Consider the following 27,898-nt stretch of genomic DNA (forward strand, 5'->3'; position numbering starts at 1 on the left):
AGCATTTCACCTCCCTTCTTAGAGTATGGCTTCCTTAAGTCCAGAAATCTGGCTAGGGTTGCACAACCCACCACTGAACAAAACATGTATGTATAAACCGTGGAAAACAGAATTTTTTCCTGAGAGAAATAAAGCTCTGGTGTCCAATATCTGTTGGTCTTTGCTCTCCCTAATGCTGGGTTTGTCTTCTTTTCCTTTAACACCTGCTTGCCCAGGAAGTGGTCCTTGACTTTAATTCTTTTAGTTTGCCTTAATTCTTATTCAATGGCCACACTGAATACACTTGGTAGTTTCAAAGATGATTACTAGCTTTTGTTTGTGTATCATCAAATTCTCCACCCATTAGGTACATGATGCAATCTTTCGTGACACTTGGGGATGGCTGTCCTGCCTCCCTGACCTGGAGACATTCCTGTGCTGACCTCCAGGCAAATCAGAAGGCAAGGCTGGGTTAGCATATCACCTTGATGGTCACTGAAGAGCACGGCCTGATTGTGGACAGGAAAGGACTCAGATTTAACATACATATACTTCACCAGGTGCCCAATAGGACCTTCCTTTGAAGAATGTGTCAACTAAGATGTAAAGGGCTTTTAATTGTAATGATTGTTCACCAATCTAAGACTTGGGGAATACTTTTTTAACAGTGTAATTATTTTGAAATAGAATTTTTATTTTGACAGTTTACTGAATGGGAGGAAAATGATAAGGTTTTTATTTGAATGATATTTCTTTCAAGACATAACATCAGGATCACACAACATGGCAGCAGGCGGGGAGTCAGCACTTTCAGTTCCTCCTCAATCACAGGGATAGAGAGACGCATTAATAAGGTCAGATTCTACCAGCTGAGAAACATCTAGCAAAATTCCACTGAAGTGAGACCTGCTGGAAAATTTGTAGGATTGTTGGAGGTGAAAGTTTGCCCCAGATGAGTGAATCTCTGCCACGTGGCATGGAGGTCCAGACCCACACCACTGTGTGATTACCAGCACAGTAGGAGGCAGTTCAGCAAGGCGCGGTGTAGGAACCCTATGAAGAGGTCACTAACCAAGCCTTCATGAAACAGGGAACAAGAACTGAAACCAACCAAGACTGAGTCAGACCAGAGACAGGCCAGACCCACCACTCTCATTGGACACTCCAGCAATGAGTCTGGGGCCCGCCATAGCAGAGAGGTGACGTCACCAGAGTTTGGCAGATGGAATCCCTTTCCAATGGAATCGGCTTTAGCAGGTGTGTGACTCCCACCCCCACCAGATACATACAGCCGAGAAACCTCAAGAATCTCTACCCAGAGCCCTGTGGGCGTGACTATAGGGGCCAAGGAAAACAGAGGAGACTCCCGAGGCCCAACTCCCACTACCGCCAAAAGCGTGGGCATGACTGTAGGGGCAGAGGAAAGCAGAGAAGACTCCAGACCCCCAACTCCCCCTAACACCAGTGGCAACACCCAAGGTCTTAGCCGCCAGTTCCCGGGGGTGTGCCCACCAAAGGGATCCGGACAAATGAAACTGTGGGTTCCCAGATCACTGTTCCACAGCCCTGGGGTTTGGATGAATGACAAAAAGAGAGTGCTCAGTCCTTCAGGAAATAGGGCACACAGTGGGGCTGCAAGTTTAAACAGATCCTTTGAGAATGCCTCTGGTGAGCAGGGGGGTGGGGGAGTCTAGCTGGCTGGCAGGAGAAAGGGGGCGAGGGCCCGGAGAAGAGAAATGGCTCTAGACTAACAGGATTTAGAGACGCCCAGGACCCACCTTAGAGGGATTGCTGAAACGCACATAGAGGGCAGAAGCTCGGCTTGAAGGGCACAGCTCTGCCTAATGGAAGAGAAGAAAATGGATCTCTAAGACTTCACATTTTTTTTTATTTTCTACTTTATTAGTTTTTTTCCTTCCTTTTTTTTCTCTTTTCAAGTTTTATTGTTCTTTCCACTGTCCTCTATTCTACCTATCTCTCTCTTCCTCTTTCTCTTTAAGAACTCTTTCCTTCCTCTTCCCTCTAACATTAGACACAGAAAAAGTATTCGACAAAGTACATATCCCTTTATGTTCAAAACACTAGAAAAACTAGGGATAACAGGAACTTACTTCAATACTGTAAAAGCTATATATAATAAGCCTCAGGCTAGCATCATTCTAAATGAAGAAAAACTGAAACCATTCCCTCTAAAATCTGAAACAAGACAGGGATGCCCTCTTTCACCACTTCTATTCAATTTAGTTCTCAAAATACTAGCCAGAGAAATTAGAGAGACAAAAGAAATTAAAGGCATAAACATAGGAAAAGAAGAACTTAAATTATCACTATTTGCAGATGATATGATTCTATACCTAACAGACCCAAAAGGGTCTACAAAGAAACTACTAGAGCTAGTAAATAAATTCAGCAAAGTGGCTGAATATAAAATCAACACACATAAATCAAAGGCATTCCTGTATATCAGTGGCAAATCTTCTGAAATGGAAATGAGGACAACCACGCCAATCACAATATCCTAAAAAAAAAAAAATGGGAATCAACCTAACAAAAGAGGTGAAAGATTTATACAATGAAAGCTACAGAATCCTAAAGAGAGAAATAGAAGAAGATCTTAGAACATGAAAAAATATACCCTGTTCATGGATAGGCAGAACTAACATCATAAAAATGGCAATATTACCGAAAGTCCTCTATAGGTTCAATGCAATGCCAATCGAAATCCCAATGACATTTCTTGTAGAAATAGATAAAGCAATCATGAAATTCATATGAAAAAATGAAAGACCCAGAATAGCAAAAGCAGAAAATGTGAATCAGGCGGTATAGTGATACCAGACCTCAAACTATACCACAGAGCAATAGTAACAAAAACAGCATGTACTGGTACCAAAACAGGCGGGTGGACCAATTGTACAGAATAGAGGACACAGAAACCAATCCACAAAACTACAACTATCTTATATTTGATAAAGGGGCTTAAAGCATGAAATGGAGGAAGGATAGCATCTCAACAAATGGTGCTGGGAAAACTGGAAATCCATATGCAACAAAATGAAACCAAATCCCTTTCTCTTGCCATGCACAAAAGTCAACTCAAAATGGATCAAGGAGCTTGATATCAAATCAGAGACATGGCGTCTGATACAAGAAAAAGTTGGCTACGATCTACATACTGTGGAGTCGAGCTCCAAATTCCTTAATAGGACACCCATAGAACAAGAGTTAATAACAAGAATCAACAAATGGGACTTACTCAAACTAAAAAGTTTTTTCTCGACAAAAGAAACAATAAGGGAGGTAAATAGGGAGCCTACATCCTGGGAACCAATCTTTACTCCTCACACTTCAGATAGAGCCCTAATATCCAGAGTATACAAAGAACTCAAAAAATTAAACAATAAAAAAATGAATAACCCAATCAACAATTGGGCCGAGGACCTGAATGGACACTTCTCACAGGAGGACATACAATCAATCAATAAGTACATGAAAAAATGCTCACCATCTCTAGCAGTCAGAGAAATGCAAATAAAAACCACCCTAAGATACCATCTTACTCCAGTAAGATTGGCAGCCATTATGAAGTCAGACAACAACAAGTGCTGGTGAGGATGTGGGGAAAAGGGTATACTTGTACATAGCTGGTGGGACTGCAAATTGGTGCAGCCAAATTGGAAAGCAGTATGGAGATTCCTTGAAAGCTGGGAATGGAACTAACATTTGACCCAGCTATTCCTCTTTTTGGATTATTCTCTAAAGACCTTATAAGAGCATACTATAGGGACACTGCTACATTGATGTTCATAGCAGCACAATTCACAATAGCTAGACTGTGGAACCAACCTAGATGCCCTTCAATAGATGAATGGATAAAAAATGTGGCATTTATACACAATGGAGTATTACTCTGAACTAAAAAATGACAAAATCATCAAATTTTCAGGGAAATGGATGGTACTAGAGGAGATTATGCTAAGTGAAGCTAGCCAATCCCTTGAAAATAAATTCCAAATGTCTTCATTTATATAATGAGAGCAACTAAGAACAGAATAGAGAGAAAGAACATGAGAAGAAGATCACCACTAAACAGGGATGAGAGGGGGGGAGAGAAAGAGAAAGAGAAGGGAAATTTGCATCTTAAAAAAAGTAGACCCTCATTGTTATACAAAATTACATATAAGAGGAGGTGAGGGGAAAGGGGGAAAAAACAAGAGAGAGAAATGAATTACAGCATATGGGGTAGGGAGAGAAGAAGAGAAGGGAGAGGAAGGGAACGGGAGGGAAGGGGAGGGGAGGGGGAATAGTAGAGGATAGGAAAGGCAGCAGAATACAACATACACTAGTATGGCAGTAGTTAAAAAAGTCGATGGGTAACCGATGTGAATCTGCAATATGTATATAGGGTAAAAATGGGAGTCATAATCTGCTTGAATCAAATGTATGAAATATGATATGTCAAGAACTTTGTAATGTTTTGAACAACTAATAAAAAATGAAAAAAAAAACATAAAGAAAAAAAATCACACATACCCTTTTTAGACTGAAAATACTACATTAAGGAAAGGGTCAACATACCAAAGAGACATGCAAACAAAATGCCCTGGCAGAATGCCAGACTGGACCTTGCAGGAGGACTCAAGTCTGGGAATGTGTATCAAGTATGAACCCAAGAATTGGGGCATGAAGTTTCAACTTATCTTAGCTCATCATTGTGCCTTTGGGGTGAGGGAGGGGGCTCTCTAAATGGAGTTGGGAAGGAGCGAATGTGATGTTGGAATTTTTGTTGTTATATATCACCTACATGTTACCTCCCACATTGTCTGGTCCAGTTTCTGAGTCAGAGACTTGTCAGGGCCTTATTTATAGAATGACAATCATGGTGACCTGACTTTCCCTCTCATTTTATAGATATAGAACCTATTCACATGTGCTATGTGAGAAGCTGGGAATTTTGGGGCCAATACCTCTGCATTTTATTGGAATGCTTCTGTAAGGTGAGTATGGTTGAGTTTCTTCTTTTTTCTTTGGCAAAGAAAATGCCAGTTTAATGTCATTGGTAGAAATGCACTTCTTTGGGAGGAAGTTCCAAGCTCTCATTCTTTTTGAAACACTATGCAAGCTCCACCCTGAGCATGGCCAGGTTTTCTTTGGGGCTCTGTTGTCAACTCTTCAAGAGCCTCAGTGGAAATACTCAGATCTCTAATTCACGTGCATTTGATGCTCATGATGTTGTTCAGACTTGTACGTATCATAAAGAGATGTTTAATTTGCCTTTGCACATTTGAGCAAAAATCTGTGAAAGAGAAGATGTCAAGCACATTCAAATATTCTATTCATAACTAGATCTCATGGTTAGCTTTATTTAAAAAAGTGCTCATGGATATATTTGAAACTACAATTTCTTGAACAATGCAAGTATTCATAGTTTGATAATTGCACATACATAAATTCTTAATGTCTAAATCTATGGTTATTTCCATGGCACTGCCCAAGTTTTACTACTAAAGGTACATGTAGAGGATATGAGAGATGAAACAAAAGCATTCTGCATTTTTTTATTATCCTTCAAAGATAACACCCTGTCTGTAAGTCTTAGAAGGGAGAAAATACAAAAGAGATAAGACAGCTCTTATCTATGGACTTCACATAATTAACCACAAGATAAGTATTGTTTTTCAACAAGGTCAGATTTAGTGATATGAAATGAACTGAAATTGGATGACTTAAAAAATTATTAAAATTTAAGTCAATTGAATGGAGTGTTCCAAAAAAAATGTGAACTTTTGGCTTGCATTTGTGATTAACCTGGTTAGGTATTTGCCTCAGGGCCTGAATACTGAATAGAAATTCATGAGCTCTAATCCAGATGGTCAGAGAATATGCTGCTCTCTGCTTAGATTACCTTTCCCAAAGTCTGAGGTTTCTTTTTGTTAAAGAGAGAGAGAGAAAGAGAGAGCGAACCCAGTGCCCATGCATGCCAGGTGAGCACATTACTGCTTGAGCCACATACCCAGCCCCTGAAGCTACTTAATTAGATTCTATTTCTACAATTCAGAGACCTAATGACCACCTGAGAATTCCATATTGATGTTCAAGTGATTGGAATCATTTGTTCCTCAATTAGAAGCAGGGTTCAATATTTTCAAAATAACAATATAAATTCTCTTGTTTCTCCTCCCAGGGTTTTTGGCAATATGATCCCCAATATCATGAAAAGTATGGAAAAATGTGGGGCTGAGTCTTTTGGAAACTTTCCTTGGGTAGACTTGTTAGATGAGGCACTCCAGGGCAAGAGAACAATGCCAACCCAGAGATATTACTGGGAATTAGTTATCATAAAGCTTTTAGAGGTTCCTCCTCCTGCCAAGAGTCCCATATTTCAACAGGTGTCAAGATTCATGGCCAAGAATGTCATACTTCTGACTTTTCTCAGTCTCTGATTACACAAACACTCTTGGCCTCACCTTCTTTCCAGTGCCCAGCCTCTACCCCCTTTTCTATTTTTTTTTCTTTATTAGGAGCCTTTAATACTGCATAGGAGGCATTAAGTCAGACCTTCCTAAAATCTGCACCATGCATGGCTTAATCTCCTTTCAAGATTGTCCCATTGAATAAATTTGGGGGTTATTATGAACATTTGAAATAAAAGAGAAGACAGAGATGAACAGATTGGGAAATGATTTGACCTCTGCTTTCTTTTATTTTAACTTTTACTGCAAGTGTAAAGTCTCTGGATTTCATTTGTTTTGCCCTGTCAATTAGGAGTTTTCACTAGAAGTGTACACAAGGATTTCTCTGCCTACCTCATTCTACTGACTTTGAAGAATGGATGGCCAGTACATTTTAAACCACTGTGTTCCCATGACCTTCTGTACTTCATAATCTGCTAGGGTGAAATCAGCTAATTTCAGCAGCCATTTTCTTAATAATGCTTGGTGAAAGAAGCTCTAGAGGTATTATTGTAGTTCCTGTGTGCTATAAACAAGAGAGAGAAGGCTTTGCCTCTTCCTCCCTCTTCATTTTCCCTCATTAAGTCTTCAAAACTGCAGAGCTGGCCACATTATCCTACCTAACTTGTGTGGCCCATAAAGGCCATGTTGTTGAGTGGAAAGAGCACACAGGGCTGAGTCCCCAATGATACTGTCTCTTGCACCTTAAGCACTTGTAAGAACTTAATAATTTAATTTAATTGACAACAATAATTTAATTGTTGTCTATTTTTCTCTAATCTAATATCCTTTCACATCAGAAGAAACAATTGAGAGCATAAAGAGAGAACCTTCAGTAGTGGATAAAATCTTTGCCCCCTGCAGTTCATTTATGGTGTTAATATTCACAATATACAAAGAACTCAATGAGCTTAACACCAAAAAAATCAAAAAACCCAATCAATAAATGGGCAAAAGAAAGGAGCAGATCCTTCTCAAAAGAAGAAATACAAATGATCAATGAATATATAAAAAAAATGTTCAACATGTAAAGCAATCAGAGAAGTGCAAAATTATTTTCCATGATTCTATAATTATGTCAAAATAAAACTTATTGTTATGGATAAATAATAAGAACTAATGAAAAATTTCAAATGACATTTGTCTTTATATCCTGGAAGAGATATTATTTGATTCATTATAAATATCTCATACTTTATAATCCTGGGAAAACCACTGCCTCGTGGACTGGATTCTCTTCTAACTGTGGGTGGAGTTGTGTTTGTGCTTAGATGTTCTCCATCATTAAACAATATGGAGACACATTGGTGAAGTACTTGAGCCAGGAAGTAAAAAAAGGTGAGCCTGTCACTGTGAAGGAGTAAATAGCATGCCAGCTCTGGGGTTCTGAGCTGTTTTAAGACTTTCCAGCAGCCTGCCAGGGAACTGAAATTACCACTGTTGCGCTACTCCCTGACCAGACAAAAGCAAGTGAGTGGTGTCACAACCACAATGGGCCACCCAAGGAGGAGAGGCTCCCAGGTGAAGGCAGGGCAACTGGGACATCTGTGTACAGAAAACAGAATTAGTTTATCTGCTTCATCATCAATGTGGATATTATGAGAGTCAAAACACATGTTTTACAATGAAGAATGTGATCACTCAGAAGTTGAGGGTAGAGCCTAGGAAATGTTGGTTGGGGGAAGTTTCTGGTACCTATTGAGCAGGGATAGAAGATACAATACAGGCTATGAAACAACAAATTTATTCATGGTTGCACTGAAAATATCAGCAAAGTACAAAATATGAAATATTCTCACCACTTCTTCCTCCAATCTCAACAGAGATAAGGTCCTGAAAGGATATGGATTACAGCTACCATATCATTTGTTGTATAAAATGGGTTATTTTGACCCATGCACAATCTCTGATACTGTCTTGGAAAATCTGAGAGAATATGTTCACCAAGTTGTGAGCTCATCCAAGTACATTTTGATGAGATTTTCAATTTTTAAGTAAGGATATTCGTACTCATTCACTTTTGCGAGATTCTGCCATTGGGGCCACCTTGGGTACTGGAGTGCAGGACGTCTCAGGAGCAGTAGCAGTGAGTGCAGAGAAGAGGGGACAATATTTCTGCCTCTCAGAACAAGGTATTGCTGTTATGTAATGTACTGGAGAAGAGTCATCTCTGGACACAGACTGAGCTTAGGCAGGACCTAGGTCAAGGTCACCTTTCTTGGATCCCCTAGCAGAGATCAATTATAACACCCTCGTCCTGGTGAAGCTCTGTACTTAATCACTTTTATCATCTACACTCTACTCACTGATGTAATTTGTCTGATTATGGGTGTCTGTCTCTCTGTGACTGAACTCCTTGAGCTAACTAACCCTACTGTTCCTAACTCCCCTGGCACTGGGGCAGCTGCCTCATGGTATTTGATAGGAGCATAGACTAGTCATTTGATCAACAGATATTTCTGACAGTGTGAAGATCTTCTGTTCCACTTCTTCCAGCATGTGTTGTAGGGAGTAAAGCAGTACAGATTAAAATTTTACATTTCTTTCTCTACTCAGAATTTTGGAGAGCTATAGCATGGATGTGATCATTAGCACATCCTTTGGAGTTAATGTCAATTCCCTCAACAATCCATTTGTGAAAAAAGCCAGGAGAATCCTTGGTTCAGATGTCTTCCATCCATTTTTTCGTATAATTAGTATGTGGATTATCATTTCTTTTTTCTTTTAAAATAACAACTTCAATAATATATTTTTACATACTATATGATTCCTTAAAATTTAAAATTTCATACTTTTAGCATGTTAAATGATACATGCAGCCCTCCCCATTGTCAAAACTCAGAAAACTCATTATCTTTTAACTGTCAGCTTCCAAAATTATTTACCTGAAACAAACACTACTCTATTTTCTGTTTCTGTAGCTTTGCATATAATGTATATATTATAAAAAAATGGAGACATGTAATATGTGGTCTTGTGATGCAAAGTGTATCATTTAGCATTTTGTTTTCAAGGAAATATATATCAGTACTTCATGTTTATAGCCAAATAATATTCCGTTGTATAGACATACCACAATTTAGTTATCCTTTCATCAGTTGATGGACATTTGTGTTATTTTCACTTTTTGGCGATTGTGAATGATGCTGTTATGAACATTAATGTGAAACATGTTTGTGAACTCTAATTTTCAATTTATTCTAAGTTTATACTCAGGAGTGAAATTTCTGCCTTACAAAGTACTTCTGTCAGTGTTTTCCATAATAGCTATACCATTTAATATTCTTACCAAAAATGTATGATGGTTCCAATTACTTCACTTATTTTCTAACACTTCCTGTTTCCATCTCTTATTTTAGACACTGTAGTGGATGTGAGATGGCATCTTTTGTGGTTTTGATTTGCATTTTCTCCTTGTTTACTGATAACAAGCAATGTTAATCACTTTTTTATTTGTTCTTTTTAGATATGGATGACATATCTATAAAAACATAAAGTATACCTTATTCTAATTAGGATGCCAGGCTTGTGGAGGTACATGATGTGGAGATGAACTATGATGTATTCATCTGTACATAGGAAAGATAAGTCAGATTCACTATTTTAAAGAATGTCAATCCATATCTTTTGCTCACAATTACCTGAAGCATTTGTTTTTTGTTTTGAGGCTAAAGAATTTTACTGGTGTGAGTCTGTACCATTTGTGTACAATGTGCCAAAATGCATTCTACTGTCATGTATAATGAATTGGAACAAATTAAAAATAAAAGAAAAAAGAATTTTTAAATAATTTAATTGAAAAAATACTTCTTCATATATTCTTTACACCGTTTCTTACCAGATTATGATTTGTAACATGCTTGTCCTGTTCTATAGATATCTTTTTACTTTCTTGATAGTGTCCTTTGAAGCACAAAGTTTTTAGTTTTTTGCAGTATATTCCTGTCATGAATGAATGAGCAGAATTTTTAAATCTTAAAATGTATTAATCTCAAAGCTGTAGTGATCTCAAAAGAGAGCAATTGACAGTAGATGCATGAAATTTGATGCCATTTATATAAATGTTAAAAACTCAACAGGTCTTAAAAACTTACATTTAAATGATGTATGATTTATGTCATTTCCTTTATTTATTTGTGTTTTAAGTATCAAATCTAAGAATCGATTGAGACCATATGGACTTAGACACTTTTTATGGTCTACTACTAAAAATTGTAGTTTAGCTCTGATATTACGGTTGTCCAACCACTTTAATTTAAGTTTTACATACAGATCCAGGTGAGGTCAATATGTTATTCTTTTGCATATGGCTATCCAGTTGTTCCAGCAGCATTTTTTGAAGAGTGTCTGCCCCATTCAGTGGCCAGGGCACCTTTCTCAAAATTCCATGGACCATAGACATGTGGGTTAATTTCTGGACTCTAAATCCTATTCCATTTATCTATGTGTTTACCCATCTTCCAGGACCACATTTTATTTTTGCTTTGGAGTAGGTTTTAAAATAAAGAAATGTGAGTCCTACAACTTTAATCTCATTTTTCAACATCATTTTAGCTATTCTGTGTCCCTTTGAATTCTATGTGAATTTTAAATCAACTTGTCTATTCCTCAAAGAAGCCAGCTAAGATTCTGTTTCAAATTCATTAGGATCTGCAAATCAATTTCAATACTATTGCCATTTGGACAATATTAAGTTTTCTGATCAAAAAACCTGAGATGTTTTTTTCTAGCAATTTAGATCATCTTTCTTTAATTTCAACAGTATTTTGTAGTTATTAGTGTGCTTGTTTTGCACTTTTGTTAAATTGATTCCTAAGTATTTTATTCTTTTTAATGACATTGTAAAAAAATTATTTTTTTCACTTTTTAGTTTTTCTTTTGGGTTGTTTGTTACAGTGCATAGAGATAAAGTTTATTTTTGAGTACTGATCTTACATCACAAAATGCTGGTGAACTTGTTATTACTAACAATACTCCAAGAGAAGTGATGAGAGAGAAATTCTTGTCATGTTCTTGATTTGGGGTGAAACTATTAAATTATAAAGCTACAAGTTTTTATAGATATCCTTTGTCAGGTTTACAAATTTTATCCTAATCCTAATTTGCTGAGTGTTTTATCACAAAAGAATGGTTTTGAGGATTATTTTTCCCAGGGGGGGGAGGGTTGGTTTTGGTTTTTATCAAATTTTTTTTGGCATCAATTGAAACAATCCTCTTATGTTGACTTTTTATTTTATGAATTTGGTGTATTACACAATCTTTTCCTATGATGTCTTTGCTTGGTGTTAGTAATAGGGTAATACTGGCCTCTTAGCATATATTCAGAAATACTCTTTTAATTTTGAAAGTGTTTGTGAATAATTGATATTAGTTCTTTATTTCATAGAATCTACTATGAATAATTTCTACTACTAACACAATCATGTTATATTTTACAAGTTTATTCAGTTTTCATATTTAATTCTCAATTTTTATAATTTATGTCTTTAAGGATTTTGTGCATTAAGATATGTGAACAATAAAATTGTTAGAATTCTCTCAGAATCCTTCTCCAATGTTAGTAATAATTTCTCCTTTTATTTCTAATGCTATTAATTTCATTCATTTCTTTTTTAATATTTATTTTATTTTTTAATTAACATATGTGTTAATCAAATAAATGGGGCTCCGTGTAATGTCTCAACACATTTACACAGCATACAAAAATGAAATACAGCCTTTCTTTATACACCTTCTGCCATAAACCTTCCCAACTTTTAATAATCACTATTATACATTCAGGTCAAATATTTTCCCTTCCACATATGAGAAAGAACATGTGGTTCTTGTATTGATGTATCTAGTTTAGTTCATAAGCTGAATTTCTTCCAATTCCATCTACATTTTGCTACAAAATACAGGAATTTATTCTTCTTTATAAATGAATGTTCCATTGGGCACATATGTATATGAATGTATATATTTTATTATACATTTATTTTATTATACTATATTATACATACATAAATTTTATATTATAATAATTAATCCATTTCTTTATCCATTCATTGATGGATATCTAGATTTAATTCACATCTCAGATTTTCAGAATAATATAGGAATAAGTCTGGATGTACAGATGTTCCAATCATTTAGATAAAAAAATAGATTAATATAAAATAGGTTTTATATATCTATAGAGTATTGCATTTATAAGTGATACATAAAATAACAATTTTTTAAAAACCTAACAACCAAAACCCCCAAGTAATCCAGTTTAACAGTAGGCAAACACTAAATAGTAATTTTTCAAAAGAAAAAAACACAAATGACTTAAAAATACATGAAAAACTGTTCAAAATCACTTGGTGTAAGATAAATGCAAATCAAAACTACAATATGACATCATCTCACCCTGGTTAGAATGACCATTATCAAAAAAATAAGAATGAATGAAAAATAACAAATACTGGCTAGATGTGCAGAAAAAGTTTTCTTAAATATTGTAGGTGGAAATGAATACCATTCTGGAAAAGAGTGTAAAGGTCCCAAAAATAAATAAAGATCCTTAGGATCCAGATGCCCCCTTCTAGTACATATTGAGTGAAAATATCATCATATGAAACTCTTATCCCTTTTTATTTTTTGGTCAATCTGGCTAATGGTTTGGTAATTTTTATGATATTTTCAAAGGAGTGAGGTGACTTATAGACACCTTTGGTTTTATCAATTTTATTTCTTTTCTATTACATTTGTTTCAACTTGGGTTTTTATGCTTTTCTTCCTTATGCTTGCTTTTTGTTTAATTTGCTCTTTTCGCCATTTTATGATTTAACTTAGACTACTGACTTGAGAACTCTCTTTTATAAAACCTATACATCTGTAGCTGTATGTTTATGAGCGCTGCTTTTGTTACTTCTCCTAAGTGTGATATAACATGTCTTCTCCTTAATTCTCCTAAAACCAACTTCTAGTTGCCTTTGGATACCATTATTGATGCTTGACAGCTGTATCTGAAAGTTTTACGGTTAATTTGCACTTTTGTCTGAGTTTCCTGATTTTTCATCTATTATTGATTTCTGGTTTCATTTTTTGACAGCTGAGGAACATAGGCCAAATTGTATCAATCCTACCTACTTTTCCTTGAATGCATAATAAATTACAGCAGAGACTATAGACTGGTTTACCCAGAGACCCTATCCCAATACACAAAAGGGTAAGGGGCCAGGGAAGTTAATCCTTTTCCTTTGCAAGGTCCAATGGCATTAATGGGGCCACTGATCCACTGCTATGGTGTATGCCACCACATGTATGAAGTGCCCTTGCTCAGACATGAACCAGACAAGAAGTACTGGCCACAGAGGAAATAGCTGCTGGTTGAGAAAACTGATAATTTTTATCTTCTGTATTTTTTACAAAATGATCAATGCTTCTGGGATGTTGTCTTTCCATTAAGATTTCTCTTTATTTTTTCTTTCACTTTCTTTATAGTGCTATTTCCATTTCTTAGACCAGTGTTTCAAGCATTAAATGTCTACAGGTTTTCAAAAAGTGTTCTGGATTTCTTTAAAAATGCTGTAAGGCAGATGAAATAAAAACACCTAGAAGATAAAGAAAAGGTAAACACTGGTGGTGGTGACATGACAATGTTCGCTATCTGATCATTTATTTGTTGTGTACATCTGACTTGTACATATATAAATATATATGTAATTTTGTAAGTGGTGCTGGTGATTGAACCCAAGGCCTCATATATGCTAGGCGAATACTGTTATCACTGAGCTTCATTCCCCAGTCCCTCTCTGTACATTTTTTCAAGTTGATGGAATACTTTAAGATTTGGAGAAATTTTACATTTTGGATAGAATAAAGATAAAATTTTTAAAAAGCAAACTGATAATGAATAAGATTGACAGTGTTTGACACAATAATAGACATGATGTTATGTCTTGAAAGAAATAGCATTCAATTAAAAACTTTATCATTTCTCTTCCATTAAGTAAACTGTCAAAATAAAAATTCTATTTCAAAATGATTACACTGAAAAAAAAAAACTATTCCCCAAGTCTTATATTGGTGAACAATCATTACAATTCCAAGCCCATTACTTATTAGTTGGCACATTTTTCAAAGGAAGGTCCTTCCTATTGGGCACCTAGTGAAGTATTTGTATGTTAAATGTGAATTCTTTCCTGTCCAAAATCAGGCCATGCTCTTCAGTGACCATCAAGGTAATATGCTAACCCAGCTTTGCATTCTTCTTTGCCTGGAGGTCAGCACAAGAATGTCTCCAGGTCAGGGAGGCAGGACAGCCATCCCCAAGTGTCACTGAAGATTGAGTCATGTACCTAATGGGTGGAGAATTTGATGATACACAAACAAAAGCTAGTAATCATCTTTGAAACTACCAAGTGTATTCAGTGTGGCCATTGAATAAGAATTAAGGCAAACTAAAAGAATTGAAGTCCAGGACCACTTCCTGGGCAAGCAGGTGTGACAGGAAAAAAAGACAATCCCAGCATTAGGGAAAGCAAAGAGCAACAGATATTGGACAACATAGCTGGATTTCTCTCAGGAAAATATTCTGTTCTCCATGGTTTATACCTGTTCTCCATGGTTTACTGGTGGGTTGTGCAAACCTACCAGACTTCTGGACTTAAAGGAGCCATATTCTAAGAAGGGACATGAAATTCTAGATTTCAGATTTACTTCTGATTTATGACTGATTTAGTCATTTTCATTTCCATGTCTGCTTCCAGCACCACATTGATTTTCTCCAGATAATGATTGATTCCCAGAATTCCCAAGACAAGGAGTCCTACAAAGGTAACCAAGAATGTTTTATGGTCTACTGACAGGGAAATTCAGAGTAAGCAAATTATCCTGAAAATACACATGTTTTCTAGAGAAAAGAGATTTCCACTAAATTGCAGGAAGATAAAATTTGGATATGCAAATGGTAGCCACATGTACTGTCTAGAATCATACAGGTGTAACAAGGCTCAAAAATTGAATGGAAACTAGGAGAAAGCATTTCAGTCACGATGTTAGTCAGTTGTCTTTTTACTGTAGACATCAGAACAAATGCTAATTCGCAGCCCGATTCGCATGCACTGAATCAGAACCTCTGCATGGATATTTGCATTTGTACATCCAATCAGAAGGTGCACTGTCCCAATAGTGGTGAGAGTAAATGGCAGTACTGAGTAAAAATGTGTTCACTAGCTTCATCTGATATTAAGATTAATTTTTTCCCATGTAATTCATAAGAATGTTTTGGGAAAACCTCTTACACTGTGTAAGCATCGTGTTCCTGAACATACTTTCACCAAATAGTTTAATCATACATTTATGATTTTTGATAGAAAGAATTTGTATTATGATGTTTACAAACTGCTGTCTTTATCATTCTACCTTCTACTGTACATATATGAGTTGGTATTAGATTGTAAGATAGTTCCATTCTTATTTATTTCAGAATGATGTTATATACTATGAATTTATTCTCTTGCTATTATTTTTTATTTTAATGGTCAAATTTTCTTGGACTTAAGTCTTAACAACTTCTCCCTCCTTCTTCTGTTCTTCCTCCCTCCCCTCTTCCTCATCTTATATTTTGATTGTTAAAATTGACTATATTTTATAGCAGTTTTAGTTTCATAACAAAAATGAGTAGAAGGCATAGAGATTGCCATATCCATTTTTTTCTCTAAATTCATATGTTTCCCCCATTGAAAAGACCCCCTCACCAAAATGATATATTTGCCATAATCAATGAATCATCACAGAAAAGTCACCCTACCCCTAAGTTCATAGGTTAACATGAGGATTTTTGAGTTTGTACATTCTATCTGTTTTGATACCTATATAATAATATATATCCACATTATAGAAACATACACAGTATTGCATATGTTTTCTCATATTTTTTGAGAGAACATTTTTGCTTTATGGTGCAAGAAACTCTAGGTTCCTTGTCTATTTCCTCTGATCAGGCCTGAAACCACCCATTTTTCCAGAAGCCCTGGTCCTTTAAGTGAGAGACTGTATTAGAAACCAAAATCTGGAAGTGTAATGTGACCATTACAACTGCAGTTCCTTCTAGATCCTTTGTCTGAACATAGATATGAAAATAAAATTATTTGTACAGACTGGGCAATATAAATATTTCTATGTGAGTCCATATACATGATTTAAACAGTAGTCCTCTCCCTGATTCCACTACAACTTTCTGTGATGAAGCAAGTACTCAATATACGTATTGTTTATACAGTAAGCACCCGACATGTGGCTACGAGCATTTGGCATGTAGGTAGTGTTTCTGAAGAAGTGAATTTTCTATTGTTATTTAGATTTAATTATTTAAAATGCAAATTTAGATAAACACATATGGTTAGTGGCTACCAGATTGTACTGAATTGTTGTAACTTAAGTTTATAATCTAATATCATTTCGGTATTATTGGGTTTATGCCAGTAGTGGGGAAAACATTGTTTGAGTTTTCCCACAATAGCATCATAGAAAGCTTGTGTAATTAGAATTCCATGTAGATCTTTCTCACACTCATTTTGCATTAATTTTTGTTATGAATTACATGGTTGGAATGTATACCATGTTTCTTTCAGGTATTCAAATATCGACAAATCTTAATCATTTCTCAAATCAATGGGATGGATACTTGAATGTCACTTTTGAGGAGAAAAGTGAAGAGAAACAACACCTCTATTGCAAAGGCTGTTTGATGATTATGAAGTTGAGCAAATAGAGGGAACATGTACTAGGAAAGATGACATTCAACCCAAGATTGATAAGCAAAGTTAATTCCACTCATTGAACCCCATTGTCCTTTGTTTTCTGCCTGACGCCCTGTATCAACACTTCGTTCTTGTGTGATTTCAATACCATTCATTAGACTCCGATTAATCACTACTCTTTTGTTTTTTTTTCTCTGTATAGTTTCTGCATACCCTGAGATCATCCATTTTGAAGATTGGTGCCCTAGCTTTTCTATTACCTGATGATACTCAGGCTATTTTGTGAACATATTTGACCACATCTCATGAAAGTTCAGATTTCAATTTGGTAGCTCTAGAGTGAAGCTTGAACCTCTGTGTTTCTAATAAGCTCCTTGAAGCTGTTGATGCTGCTGGTCCATGGACCACAATTGGTGTAGAAAAATTTCTCTGTGGCTCAGTATAGTTCTTTCAATCATGGCCTTTATTTTCCCTGCCAAGATGTCAGTATTGCAAATGATTTTAAGGTTCGTCAACATACATTCTCGATAGAGTAAGTTTATTTTTTTTTCCCAGGGGAAGAGTGCTTCTCACTATTTATAGCTAAATAACTTTCATGATATGCAAGGCACATTTGAAAAATACAGTGTTTTACATCCATACTGTCCCTTGAAATCACCCAGTTGTGTTCGTGGTGTGGGTAGTGGGGGTGGCCAAATGAGGAACATTTTGAATTGCTTTTCCAGTTTTTCTTAATGGGATTTTGGATCATCATTCTGAATTATCTTCATGTAAACGATAAAGTGTGCATGGACCTACTTAGACTAAATTGTCTTTCCTCTTCTTTTAGGTCTATCTGATATGGAGATTGAATTCCAGTCTGTTATCTTTATTTTGGCTGGCTATGACACCACTAGAACCAGTCTTTCATTTATTATGTATGTACTGGCCACCCACTCTCATGTCCAGAAACAGCTTCAGCAGGAGATTGATGAGACTTTGTCCAATAAGGTGAGTGAATGGCACCTGGAGGGGAGAGGAGAGGTAAAATCTCTGGGCATCTCAGTGTGCCATTGGGCAGTTCTAAAATCATGATGGTTATTAAAAGCTTTGTAAATGCTATGGTATTATACGAATATGAGTTATTTGAGGAGCTCTGGAATACATCAGTGTACTGTGTCAACAGAGTTTTAAGTCATTTCTAAATCTTAATTTAAAAAAATCTCTTTCTTGCTAGGCACTTGTTACACACAATGTACTATTTGAGATGAAGTATCTGGGCATGGTGGTGAATGAAATTCTCAGATTATATCCAATTATTGAGAGAATTGTGACAGTCTGTAAAAAAGATGTTGAACTCAATTGGGTGTTCATTCCCAAAGGAACAAGTGTTGCTATACCAACATATAGTCTTCTTCAAAGCTCCACAGGTTCTGGCCAGAACCTGAAAAGTTCTACCCTGAAAGGTACAGGGCTCCTAAGAAAGGAAATCCACCCTTAACAGGCTGTTTCACACATATTCTGAGGTCTCTTAGTGCAGATGGCATACATGTGATTTTAAAATTTTCTTGTTTTAAGAAAATTTTAAGAAGTCTTTTACAAAATGGTAATTGTTTGAACTTTAGAAAACAAGCATTAGAAAAAAATAAATGACTATAGCCTTTTAAGGCCATAGAACATCAAGCTAAGCCCTATCTATAATTAATGTGATAAATGTCTGTATAGACATTTTTATGTAAATGTGTAGCTTTGAAGGGCTGAAATGCTATCACATTATATTTGGTGTTGAACTCTTATTTGTTTTATTTAACAGTAATCAATAACATTTCTGCCATTTGACCACTCTCTTATTTTAGGTGCTTACATTTTTTAATTATTTTAGGGTTTTTGTCCTGTTCACTTTAGCTCCTTGAATTTTCTACTGCCTTTAGTAAGCACTTCTGTCTTCCATTTGAGTAAACATTGGTTCCTAGTTCCTCCAGCACAATTGTTAAATACAAGTTAAGGCCTGAGAATTCCCTCCTCCATAACATGGTTCAAGCAGCCTCACTGAAGATGGAGAGAGTTCAGACCTCCTGAATATTGTCTCTGGAATGTTCTGGGCCAGCTTTCTCATACTCTCTACAGTTGATGACTCTTTCAAAGCCAAGTAACCTGTCCCGAAGACATCTCAGATATTCATCCTTTGATATGTCTTGACCTAGGTCTTCTGAATATTTGGATCCAACCTCACAGTTTGCACTCTGGAAATAGTTATTGTTTTCCTGTTGTTGTACTGAAGAGCAAAATAGAGAAAGTTTTCAGGGTAGTGTCTGGTGGGTCAGGTAGCATGGGATCAAGACTTCTCTTGGCCCCTAACTTTACACTTCTTGATTAGAGTGACCTTGTCTTGTTGGTTATGAGTTCTTCAGTGCCAGTTTCCTCCAATTTCACCACTTGCAACTTTTGAAACTTCACAGATACCAAATCAAAGATTACACATCTCTTTGATTCACTGAGGCGTGATAAGATACTAAGTGCTTGAAGTGCATCAGGGACTAGACCATGATGAGGAAAATTACAAAGATGTATTGTATGGAGGACACTTCACATACACACAAGCATAATCTACAGACGGTAGTCTGGAAAAATGCTTTAATGCTTCCTCATCTGCTCATCATCTGCCCAAACAACCATCCACCAACATCATCAGACCCTCCACACACCACTTAACCCCCCAATAGATTCCATGCTACTTTTAATCACAATAACCTGTAAATTTGCCAAAATGCTCTCAAATATATAAGAATACTTTTAAAATGAATCACAAAGTCATTATCACTTTCTCCAAATCAGCACTTTATCCTTAAAGTGTAGGACTCAATTTGAATTAAACATGGGGTCAACATTCAAGAAATTATTTGTAACTTGATGAGACAGACTCAGAAGACAGTGATAAGATATTCTATGGGAGGAGAGGCAGAGATAGAAGAAGAAAGAAAAAAAAAGAAGAATGAGGAGGAGGTAGAGAAAGAGAGGAATTGGGAAAGGGAAGGGAGACAAGAAAATTGAGGAAAAAAGGAGTATACAGAAGAGAAGAGAAGAGAAAAGAAAAGAGAAGAGAGAAGAGGTAATTACAGAGGGAGCATTTTCTCTTCCTTCATCAATAAAAATATGAAATGCAGGAGTGGGAGTTGAGGCAGGAACATACTTTTCTTCATTTATAAGCTTATTTGTTAATTTTCTCAGAGTGTATACAGATCACAATCCTGAATATAATTTCAATACTTAAAGACATATTTTCTTTTAAATAGCATTCATTTCATCTTAACAAGACAGAGAGCTCCTCTAGTGTAAGGAGAATGAAAAAGTTCTGTAGGTTTCAATTCTTATAAGCAAAGTCACAGCAGTATTTCAATGACCATTCTACAAAAGAATCCTGTGTTTTGCTGCTTATGAATATTTAGGAAACAACCCCAATTATGTAGCTTTTATAGATTTATGTCTCAATAACTTGTTCTCATCTACTATTGTGAATCAGGTTCAGTAAGAAGAACAAGGACAGCATCCATCCTTATGTATACATGCCCTTTAGAAATGGACCCAGATACTGCATTGGCATGAGGTTTGCTCTTATGAACATGAAACTTGCTTTCATCAGATTACTGCAGAATTTCTTCTTCCATCCTTGCAAGGAAACACAGGTAAGGACACTTTATGAAAAAGTAAGGTCTTGTGGGTAGTTTCTTTTAGTTGAAAAACCTATTTATAGAAAAGCATCTGCTCATTCAAATAAATAATCTCTTTTGAGACATTTGTGCAAAGTTAGGCTTCTTCAGTTTTGGAGCTCTATATCTGTGGCTTTTTAAAAAACAGAGTATAAAAGATCAGTTAGAATCCATTGAGATTAGGTTGACATGCTTATATGCAGTGCTTTTTAACTTTATAAAAGTATAAACTCGATTTTATTTCAAATGAGGATGAGGCTGCTTTCCATAGTCAATCCTAAACTGTCAAAGCCATGTTTTGATGATGTCAAGTGCTATTTTCCTCAAGAGAACTTATGGAAAATTTGTGACAGTTTTTCTCAACTATTATCTGGACATTGAAATCAACATAGAATTTTATAAATACAAGACATTTGGGTCATCTCCAAAATTCTAAAATCACTTGTCTAGAGTTTGACTCTAAAAGCTTCCTGTTAGTCTCATTCTCAAACAAAGTTGAGAAACATTGTCATCAATCATTTTTTAAAGATAGAAAAGATTTATGCAGTTCAGCATTTTTCTAATTGATCCAACCTTCCTGAAATCCTGTTGCAGAAAAACTACTTTTACATTTCAATAGTAACTCTTGGAATCTTATTTCCCCATTTTCCTCATTCTATTCTCATCTTTCAACTTCTAGTTAAATCCCCAAACTTCTCTAAAGTGTCCTCCCATCTAATGCAACACCCATTCATTCCTACCTTTTGATATTGATTACTCCAAATTTTATGATCATCTAAGTTAATATTTTGTCCCAAAATCATCCCATTTAGAGGCCCATTTTTTCTGTATATTAACTACATCATACCACATAACTACATCACCTCAATTTTGCCCTTCATGAAATCTCAATGGTGACTTAGAGGGAAACTTGTTCATAGAAAGATTCAAGAAATATTTAAGGAGAGACATCATTAATTTAGAGTACTTGGCTGTCAATTTTTTGCTTGTTTTAATTTTGAATTTTAACAAATAACATCTTTCTCTTTCTCTCTTTCTCCATCTCCCCTAATCTAATGTCAACTTAATCTAATGTTCATGTTTCTCTCTATGCAGAAAATATTTGTAAACTATTTTAAATTTAAAAATAGTAATGTGTTACATTTATGGAACTATGTGGAATCTCTCCTGTGAAGAATACACTGTACATTGAGTCACAAAAAGCAAGGTTCTATATGGCTTATTTATAGGGACTAATCATTCATTATGCAATTTCTTTCCCATTTGTTCGTGTTCCATATGAGAAAGGAGGAGACAGAAGTGGTGACCATTTTATTTGAGAAGTCAGGGCAGTCAGGTGGCTACTCTCTAAGCAAGAAGGAACTTAAATCTCAGAGAAAGTAGGTCTCTAGTATATCTGAGATGGGGCAGGTTCTTTCTGAAAGCTCCTAGTATTTCCCAGATTGGAACTTCTCAATCTATATGGCAATTGTCTTCCCTATTCTCTCTTGGATGTAGAAGATTATTCTGTTGGAGGTACCCCCAACATTAAAGGAATGCCTTGGTGAGAATGAGACTAAAGGGATACTCAAAACTATGTAGGACTCCAATGTTCCCCATTTGCACTTCAAAGAAGAAGAGAAACTTTAGGGGGAGAAAGCATGTTGTTCCCTGAAGGTCTTTTCTAACTTTAAACTTCATGGGTTTTATCAAGAGGCATGCCTGGACTCTTAGAAGGGAAGGACTGCTCATGGAGTTCAAATTATAAAACCTGATCAGGGTTACCTATGTAACCCATCCATGAAGCAACCTGAGCAAACATCCATGAAGTTCACTTTATTTAGCTTTCCAAAAATAGTTTGAAATAATACCAAAAATCTAGTTTAAATTATTTAAATGCATCTATATTGCTGAATATTTTTTGTTTCTGTTGTTAGGGAACCAAGGGCACACTCATGCTAGGCAAGTGTTCTACCACTCAGGCTCATCATCAGCTGTTTTCCTAAAATTTAAATTAAAAAGAACACAAGCCAACATTATTTTATCTTAGCGATGGTAAAGAATAGATGCTAATGAAATACTTCTTGGAATTGACAGATGTATGTATGCTTTCATTCTACAATCTTGGCAAAGCTTATAGAATAAATATAAGAAATCCCAGACACATGAGGCTGAAAGTAGTTTTATATGTTTGTATAGCTTTATTGTCTGAAATGTACCTTTTCCAATTCTTTCTGATGTTCAGGCTTCACTTACTACATCTAAATATACTTGCTTAATGATTGCAGATACCTATGAAATTAATCAAGACACCATTTCCTCAACCAGAAAAACCCATTGTTCTAAAGGTTGAGTCAAGAGATGAGCCTGGAAAGTAGAGTCTAAATCTCCCTAAATCTCTGCTCTGTTCTTCAAAGAAGATGTATCTCAGAACAAAAAACATATTGATGTTCTCTGTGAATACAAATTTGTATTGAAGATGGATTTATTGGTGGATGTTGCTCTTTAGTTACTAGAGATGCTGAACCTTTGCTTGGCTAGTTCAGTGTCTGTGCACAGTATTATGTGTTGTGTGATGGAAAGGAGGTGACCATCTGTGTGCCAGATATAAAGACTCAGTCTCTATAGTTTTTGGGGAATTTTATCCACCCACCTCTGCACCCTCACCTCTTCATATTGCCCTTATGAATTCTTAAACGCTGATTCAGTAACTCAAAGAATCTGAGTACAATTTCTTTTTATCATCAACTCTTTTTTTCAATACATGCTTTACTACACAGGTTTCTAATATTAGTCAAAACATTTTAATTTTGTACTCCCTAAATAGTCTTTAAATAGTCATTAGAAATAATGATAGAAAAGATCTTTATATATTTATCTTAATATTTTTAGAGTATCACTGAACTTCATATGTCTACCTTAAATGGATTTATAATGGTTTTCCATAATACTCTGAAGGATTATAGACACATACACAATGCTACTTGAATTCCTGAAACTAAGCTAAAATAGTGAAGGTATATATAAACCACTTTATTCTGGGGATAGTCAAAGTACATCATGGATCTGGATTCTTGAAAATGCTTAGAAGTTTACCCATAATAACACTCTATACTTGGGCCAACTACAGGTGTAGTCATTGGGTGATAATACCTCTCCTCAACACTCTCCTCAGAGACTTAGCTACATCCTTATTCCGGAGAATATAAATCAGAGGATTAAGAGTGGGAGTAATGATGCTATAGAACACAGAACCAACTTTGTCTTGCAGTGGAGTGCGCTGGGACCTGGGCCTCATGTATGAGAAGATGCAGGCACCAAACCAGAGAGACACCACAATGAAGTAAAAGCTGCAAGTGGCAAAGGCATTTCTCTTACTCCCAGCTTAACCCATCTTAATGACACTGTGCAGGATGAAGCCATAGGATGTAGAAAACAGGATGATGGGGAGGAGGAGAAGCAAGATGCTTCTTCTATGACACTGTGGTGTCATAGATGGTGACATCACCACATACCAACTTCCCAACAGCTGGATACTCACAGTAGAAGTGGTGTATTTTCCAAGATCCACAGAAGGAAAAGTGCATCAAGATAACTGTGTGAATTATGGAGTTCAGAGATTCCCCCAACCATGAGGTGATGGCCATCATCAGTACCATCTTCCTGCTCATAAGCACAGTATAATGCTGAGGATGACAGATGGCAACATGCCTGTCATAGGACATGAGAGCTAGCAGAAGACACTCAGTGTCACCCAGAGACAAATATAGAAAGTGCTTCATGTCACAGCCCATGAAGGAGATGGACTTGCTGCCAGACAGGTAGTTGGTATCCATTTTGGGGATGATTGTGCAGTCGAGCATCAGGTCCATGAGGGAGAGCTGGCTGAGCAGGAAGTACATGGGCATGTGAAGCCCAGAATCCACACAGATGAGGAAGATGATGAGGGTGTTGCCACTCAGTGCTACAAGGTAGACCACCATGGTCAGGCAGAAAAGGAAAAGGTGGGTCAGAGAGTAATCAAAGAGCCCTTCAAGGATGAAGTCTGCCAGAGACGACTGATTCCTCAGCCACATGGTCTCTTCGAAGTCCTTGGGGAAACAGGGAGTGGAGACAAAGTATGATGCCAGAAATATGGGATCCTGTGTACAGGGTGATATGCTCTCTTGATCTAAGAAAACATTTGTGAAGAGATTTTTCTCTATTTATAAGTACCCAAAAACTGAAATTATTGAAATTCAACTTTTTTCAAAACAAGACAAACCTAAAATTTGTCATCATGATCATGGTCATTTGAAATTCCAAGACTCTATTAAGGGCCAAAATTTATGACTCTTCTTACTAAATATAGACATATGTGTGTGTAATCATATGCATGGTTTGGGTTAGTGTGTGTCTGTGTTTTTATGGTTGTTGGATTATGTGTCTTATTTTACCAGGCAGCTTATAACAAGAGCAGCTGAACCACTAAGATGTTTCTAGTTATGCATGTAATTGTTAAGGGTTGTGTTACAGAACTTTGGCCTTATTTCTTTGTGGAAGCTGGTTAAGGAGTTGGTGTACTGCTGTCATATTTAAGTCTGATGTGGAAACTTAAAGTTTACAGGACAAGCAGTAGAAAGTGAAGACAGTACAAATCAGGGCAGACAAGAGACAGATGAAATCCCAAAGCATGAGCTGTGACCCCACAAGAGAAAACAAAAAGAGTCAGTCGGCTTGCCTATAAAATTAGGCACTAAGGTTCTTCTTTTTGTGTTGGCTCTTTTGAATTCTACAAAATATTAGGGTTTCTTTTGACATAATTAAAAACATAAAATAGGCCTCAATTCAGTCCCCATACTTCTCCGTTCCATCCCCTCCTCCCTTCCTCTGATCCCTTCCCTATACTCTGCTGATCTGCTATTTATTTATGTTTTTTATTAGTTACTTGTGGTTATACATAAAGATGAGATCCATATGTTATGTTCAAACAGGCACATTGAAAATTTAGGTCAGATTTTTAATGAAGCTGAATGCACACCCCTAGCCCAGAATTCCAAGAGCCTAAAGGAGAATCCTGAGGAAGTAGAGCAACTGCAGGCCCAGCCAGTGCTCCTTACCAGTGTGGTGTGAGCCAGGAGACCAGCAGCAATGTATTAGTACTACAGGGTGGCTTCTTCCCTTCTGCCCTCTAATCTCCCAGGAAGCTTCTCTAAGACCCACCTAAAACAGAAATGATGGATTAGAGGGAATTTGGTGAGATGTAGTTAATCTTAGCCAACCTCACACATTGCAAACTCACTGCAGTCCATTTTCTGCCCTTTTGGTACATATGCACACCTCCATCAGTCAGGTTAACCTCCAAATACAAAAAGGATACCTGTGTAACTAAATACAATACCTCCAGTATGAAGGCAAACACGTTAACTTTTTCTCCAGGAGAAATCCAAAGTTCTTTATTTTTCCTAGGGGAGACATTCATTCTTCTAATACATGTGTCCTCTTTAATATCCTAGAACTTCAAAATTTTCTGGACAATATATTTAAAATATTCTTATGGAAACAAGAAAGAAATACTCATTACCACCACAAACGAGATAGAGATTCTTATCCAAAAAAAAGGTTAACCAGTACTTTGGATATCAGCCCCTGTTTTCTCTTAGTCCTGGAATCTGCCCAATAGATCCATTAACAAACTGGACATGGAATCAGGGGTAAAGTTTATCCCTGAGAGTTGAGGTTACTACTTTAGGATGCTCATTTTAGTTGAATCAACAGGTGAAGAAGAAGGTCACTCTGTGGCATGGAGTGACTGATTCTGACTAGGAAGAGAAAATGAGCTGCTACTACAATACAGAGAGGAAAAGCAAGTGTGACATAGGAAATTATCTCAGTGTCTCTTCAAACTCCCAGGTGGTCTGATGGAGTGCAATAGAAAACTAAAGCCCAAGTCAGGTCACACTGATAAGGGCTCAGATAGGTCAGAGATGAATGTTTGGGTGACCTAACTGACCAGGAACAGTGACCAGCTGTGAACCAAAACAGTATGGATTGCGGAGTGAAATAGGATAATTATAAAGACCAGTAATGACAATGTAGACAACTCTCAGGAACACAAACTGCCAATCTTTTGCATTTCTTCTTAATGCTGATAAGAATTTGTATATTTATATTACACAAATTAAGTCTTTATTTTATTGTCATCCTCTCATCAAAGATGAGGTGTGAATAATACCTAAAATCTCATCTCAGTATTTAAATAAGTGGATATAAATGAAGAGTATGAATCAGTAGAAACAAGATATATTTCACACAAAATGCAAAAAAAGTATTTTTCTCCCTTAATGAGGAAAGGGTTGCATATTTTATATAATCTACTTGGGAAGAGATGATGATATCTTAGATTATACATTGAATAGTCATATCAGATTAGGTAGAAGTATATTTTATGGTGTCTTTATTTGAATAATGAGCAAGTTTTTTTAAAAAAAATGCATGAGTGCTGTGTTGACACAAAACAAAGCAACCATAAATATGTCCTGGGTGAATTTGTGAGTCAACAGATGAAAAAAAAATGCCGATAATATTAGGTTTTTCACATTGATTCAGCCACACTTGCCAATCTGCCCTATCTCCAGTTCTCCCACAAACACTAATGAGAATGAGAAGTTGATCTCCATGGGGAAATTAGACTCAAAAAGTCAGAAACTAAGTAAAGCCTTCTATCACTTCTTGTGTCTTACCTCCTAAATATCTTCCTATACTTTAACATATTCTTAATCACTGATGTACATTAACAAGAAAGAACCACCACCATTGAAGGAAAGTGATCATGACAATTATAAAAGTGAATACCAGTAATAAAAAATAATTGTGAGTATAAAAAATAAACTTCAAAAATAAAAGCAAAAAACCACATGACTTAATTCATTCTAATCAAATTTCAACTCTGCCAGTAAGAACAAGCTCACATTTATTTTTCTTCTGTCCTAGAGTCACTCTAGGATTATAATGACAGTCATGTCACACTGCTACTTCTTGCTCAGCTTCTGTGAACTAAGAGAACAATTTCAACCCTGATGCCCCTGAT

The 27,898-nt window shown here is 36.2% G+C and overlaps 1 long non-coding RNA gene and 1 pseudogene across 1 annotated transcript in view; one reads left to right on the forward strand and one right to left on the reverse strand.

The window, feature by feature from the left end:
• LOC144367659 (uncharacterized) overlaps positions 1-27,898 on the reverse strand; it is a 108,175-nt gene that overhangs the window by 5,741 nt on the left and 74,536 nt on the right. The gene's annotated exons all lie outside the window — the stretch shown is intronic.
• On the forward strand, positions 1,383-23,313 carry LOC144367280 (cytochrome P450 3A12-like; annotated as a pseudogene).

The sequence above is a fragment of the Ictidomys tridecemlineatus genome, chromosome 10 (genome assembly GCF_052094955.1).
Source record: "Ictidomys tridecemlineatus isolate mIctTri1 chromosome 10, mIctTri1.hap1, whole genome shotgun sequence".
Taxonomy (NCBI): Eukaryota; Metazoa; Chordata; class Mammalia; order Rodentia; family Sciuridae; genus Ictidomys; species Ictidomys tridecemlineatus.